Raw genomic sequence first — 5,205 nt, forward strand, 5'->3', positions numbered from 1 at the left:
GCTCAGGTGGTTTCGTGGTTACACGTTGGGCTGCTAACCAGGACAGGTCAGTCGTTTGAAACCACCGGCCACTGGGAGAAAGATGAGGCTTTCCCCTGCCGTAAAGAGCTTCTTCTACCCTGCCCTGTAGAACTGCCATGAGCCAGAATGGACTCAATGCGGGGGAGGCTTTGTTTTTGCTTTGGTTTGGCCTTTGTACCCAGAACCACTGGTTACTGTTGAGTAGGCTGTGATAGGGTACATCTGGCAGCCTGGGAGGCAGGGTTTCTTCCCTGGACAATCTGACCTGACAGTGGACTGTGGGCTGGCCAAGGGCCCTGGCCTGCTCCTCTTCCCCAATTCCTAACGCTGAGCCCATTTTCTGCCATTGTTCCCCGGGTGACTGCAGGGATATGGTGACTCAAAGAAGCGCTCTGGTCTGGGCCCAGCAGGTGGGAGCTGGCCCTGGGGAGATCTGTGTGCTGGAGGGAGGTCTTTGGGGAGTCTATGTGTTCTGGGGGCAGCAGAGGCTAGAGAGTAGTAGGCCTTGGGCAGGAAGGGACTGCCCATCTCAGGTGCTGGAAATTCCTAGGATGTCTTGATGTGGTTTTACAAGTTTGGTGTCCTGTGTAATTTTTAGGGGTTATGGTGAGTCGTTGAGGTATTGTCTATCGTGGGCACTGCTGTTTCTTGCCTTGGCCCATGTCCACTGTCTGATGTCCATCCAGGTATCAGGAGGAGGAGGCTGTGTTTAGTTCTGCCCCACCAACAACCCCCAGAGGCCCCTGCAGCTTCTTCTCTGTTTTGTCCTCAGAGAACTGGTTGCAGGTGTGTGGGGTGGGTTCCAGCTGCAGAATCTCCTGAAGAGGTAATGACCCGAGCTAGGGCAGGGATCTGGGAGCACCATTTGTGGCGTCTTTTTTTTTTTTTAATCATTTTATTAGGGGCTCATACAACTCTTATCACAATCCATACACACATCAATTGTGTTGTGGCGCCTCTTGTCCCCTTGTTATCCTTTCTGTGCACATACTTTGCAGATAGCCACCTTGTGTCCTCTGGAACTGGAGACACAGCCTCATAAACCAAAACTTGCTGCCATGGGGTCAGTTCTGACCCACAGTGACCCAGTAGAACAGTGTACAACTGCCCTTGCGGATGTCTGAGATGGTTATGGGAGTCAATAGCCTCATCTGGGTCCTACTGAGGGGCTGGTGGTTTCGAACTGCTGACCTTGTGGTTAGCAGCCCAATGGGTAACCCACCAGGACTTCTGCAGACACAGGCTAGAAGCATGTAATTACTGCCCAGGACCTCATGTCCTTCCCCGCACCACTTGGCTCTTCCACAATTGATATGGATGTGCTTTGTGTATGCTGACTCCCCTCTGAGGTCCAGCTTGCTCCGGAATGAGGCCCAGTGCTCCCCACACCCTTTCCCCCCACTCTCACCCCAGAAACTCCTCTGGTCCTCGGGATGCTGCTCCGGAGCAAGCAGGGTCACAATCCGAGGCAAGTATTGTACCTAGATGCACTGGGCCATCAGGGACCTGGATTCTGGAGTGTGGCCGCTGGAGAGGTCATCTCTGTCCAGAGAAGCCGCTGTCACACAGCTTCAGCCCAGTTTGTCACTTGAGAACATAGATCTTTATGGATGTGCCATTTTAGAAAGAGGAGCCCGAAATCTGGATTTTAATTAAGATCTCCTGATTTTTAACTGTTGCCCAATCATTGAACAATTTAGAAGACACCGTACAACCCAAAGAAAGCAGAGCCATAGGCATTCAGCCTTCAAGCCTCATTTGCCCTGGGGATCCGGGAACCTTCTTGCCCTAGAACGTGCTTTCCTTGGTCTCAATTTCTCTCATTGGATAGCTGGGAAAATGGCTTTGGCTTCAAGGAGGGTGTGAGAGTGAGTGTGTGTGTGTGCATGCGTAGAGCTAGGGAGGTAGGTTCTGATGGCTGACAGCTGTCTGGCCGGAGGGACTTTGGCTAGGTACTGTTGCTGGGCTACACGCTGCCCGAGTGTGTGTGCTGATACAAAGTTGGCCTGTGTTTTCACCCTCTGAGCCACGTGGGGGGAGATGCACATTGTTATCCATGACCTTGGATGCCAGGGATTGGTAGGAGGGTAAGTGGGAAGAGCTGGCTCTGGTGGACTCCAGGATGGATGGAGTAGTCCTCCACGGGGCATTCATGCTCCCTTGTCTGGGGACACACATTCATTTTGTCTGTGCTCTGTGGAGATGCTGGAGTCTCCTTAGGCCAGGACCTGGCCTGAAGGATGCTGTCATGTGGTGACAGAGACAGTGTGGGCAGAAAAGAAAGGACTTTGGGGAAATGGCCAGGGCAGAAGGGCAAAGGCAGACAGACTGTGGTTTAGCATTCACTGTCGGCTGCAGAAGCTCGCATGGTCCTTCACTGGCTCTGACTGATGCTGCCTCTGTTGTGTTCTGAGAAGCATTGCCGTGCAGGGATAACATCTCCGTCTCTAGGGTCCAAGGATCAGGGGTTGAATCTTGCTTGCCGAGCATCCTGTGTGACCCTGGAGAACCCTTGGTCTGCTCTGAGCTTGTGGTTCTGTATGTGTTAATCGATGGTCATTATAACACCTGCCGTATGGGATGATGGCAAAGACAAATTGAGCAGAGACATGGGTACATTGTCCGCCCCAGGCCTGGGGTGGATGCTCAGTAAACACTGTTTCCCCAATCTTTGACTCAGCGGAATCCAGCCAGCTCAGTTTCTCTTGAGGTGGTTTAAATTTTCAGCTGCAATATTTCTTCCTTTTACAAAGATTTTTATTGCGATTTTGGGCAAAGTTGATAGAGCAAATTAGTTTTCCCTTCAACAAATAATCACACACATTTTATTTGGTGACATTGATTGCAATCCCCACAATGTAACAGCACTCCTCCCGCCTCCTCCTCCTTTCCGACTGCTCCATTTCTTCAGCCGGTGAAGACCCTAGTGGGACCTGCCATGTCGAGCTTTTTGCTTACCTTCCCTCCTGCCCACAGAAAAGAAATCCACACTTACAATGAGTATGTATTCATGAAAAAATGTCTGGAAAAGAAAGGAGGATACATGCGCATGTGGAGAAAGTGGAAGGTTCGGGAAAGCACCAAGAAGCAGGATAAAATTGTCCTGAGTTCTCCCACTGATAATTCTTTCTAGTTGTTTCCTACTCATTGGACTCCCATCCTGTTCAGTTATAGATACTGCCCTTTTCCCCCCTTTTTTGCTTTTACTGTATCATTGACTTTACTTTTTTTTAAAACCACTGTAACAATTTGTAAACATTATTTTTAGTGGCTGGATAGATATATTTTTCAAATCCTCATGTCTACAAAAGAAATCATTTATGCTGAGATATGTAGGATTAAGTGTTACTGAAGAAAGCAAGAAATTCTACTTGAGATGTTGCTCTTAAGATTTATAGCCATAATTTCTTCAGGTTTGTTTTGACCAGCTCCTTAGAAATGTTACTTTGTAAGACAGTTGACCAATTTGTAAGAAAGAATGGATCACTTTTGCTGAAAAATGAATTTGGCAGGAGTTTAAAGTCAGCAAGGAAGAACCCAGAAAGGATGTTTAAATCTTACACATGCTGCACTTTGGATTTCATTGACGAAACCCCTGTTAACAATGAGTGTGAAAATTTGTCTTCCAGATACTTGGACAGATACTAATTTGTTAAATTAAAACAACAACAACAACAAAAAACCATCACTCATTGTTCTAAAATGCCTGTTCAAGTGGAAGATTATATAAATGCATAAAAGAACTGGCTGAACAAGCATCTTCTTTCATAAGATTATCTTTTACTGTAAGAGAGAGACGTGAGTTATTGGCTATGCTGTAGATACATGTGTCACAGTGTGGCAAGATAACAGTATTATGGAAGAGGCTGATGAAAATGCAGGTATGTGAAGCAATATTCCCTTTAGTTACAAGAAACATAAAAATGTTTTAGGAAGATAAGGTAAAAATTACACAAATATAGATTGGCTTTTCACAAGATGAGACAAAGAAGTCAAATAAAAAGGCAGTGCAGGTACCCCTTGCTAGTATCTGCCCATGCCTATTGGCCCCCCCAGTGGTCCCATTGTCCTCACTCACTCAGCTAGTCAGCCAGCCAGCCGCACGGAGCTCTGATGCCTTGACTTCCCTGCAGAATGAAGCTCCTGCAGCCTGCTAGACCAGCTTCCTCGGTCTCCTCACCTGGAGCGTGAAGTAGTGGCATCCTAAGGATGCCCACCACCATCTTTCTCATTGCGTCCCTTGTGTTAGTTTTCTCTTGCTGCTGGTTCACAAGGTCCCACATCTGTAGTTGGTTAAATCTTACACATCTGGAAGTCAGAGATGTGACCCAGGTTTCACTGGGCTAAAATGAAAAAGTGTCAGCAAATCCACTTTGCTTTTGCAGCCTCTGGGAGAGAATTTGTTTTCTTGCTTCTTCCAGGTTTATAGGCCAACTCACATTCCTTGACTCAGGACCCTCATCTTTAAACCGGCCATGGTGGGTCTAGTTCTTCTCCGAATGCATCATGCTTTCTTGCCTCCTGCTGTCTCATTTCTTTCTCGGATTCTGACTTTCCGGCATCTCTCATCCACTTAAATTTTTTTCCTTCACCGTTGAGACTATATACAGCAAGATGTACACCAGTCCCACAGTTTCTATATGTATAGTTCAGTGACAGTGAGTGGTGGACATGCTTTCAGTTGGGCAACCAACCCCTCTCATCCTCTTTTTCAGAGTCCTTTCCCCGCCATTCACATAGACTCACAGCTCCAGAAGGTTCTTATCTAATCTTTCGAGTTGTGTCTGGCAATTTGATCCCAGACAGATAACTCTTAAAAGAGCATTGTGCTCAAGGTAGTTTTTTTTTTTACCAGTTACATGAAGTACAATGCTTATGCTCAGGCTGCTAACCACAAAGTCAGTAGTTCAAAACCACACATCACTCCACAGGAGAAGGACACGTGTCAGCATCAACCCGATGGCAGCGAGTTGTTCCTGTTTCTTGATTGTTTGGTTTAAAGTAGACTTGAACATGGAGTCTATGGTCTAAGGTTTAAAGATTGTCCTGGTGCAATAGTTTGAGTGGTTCACCCAGCCCCATGGCTCCAGAAAGTTTGGAGTCCGTGCATATATGAAACTCCTCTGCATTCTGGGTCAGGATTCTTCTATAGAAATGTTTATCATGATGCTCAGTAATGGTGGC

The 5,205-nt window shown here is 47.0% G+C and overlaps 1 protein-coding gene across 1 annotated transcript in view; it reads left to right on the plus strand.

Annotated features, from left to right (window-relative positions):
* GRID1 (glutamate ionotropic receptor delta type subunit 1) overlaps positions 1-5,205 on the plus strand; it is a 902,002-nt gene that overhangs the window by 2,900 nt on the left and 893,897 nt on the right. The gene's annotated exons all lie outside the window — the stretch shown is intronic.

The sequence above is a fragment of the Echinops telfairi genome, unplaced genomic scaffold (assembly GCF_000313985.2).
Source record: "Echinops telfairi isolate 266 unplaced genomic scaffold, ASM31398v2 ScPeMD7_2010;HRSCAF=2546, whole genome shotgun sequence".
Classification (NCBI taxonomy): domain Eukaryota; kingdom Metazoa; phylum Chordata; class Mammalia; order Afrosoricida; family Tenrecidae; genus Echinops; species Echinops telfairi.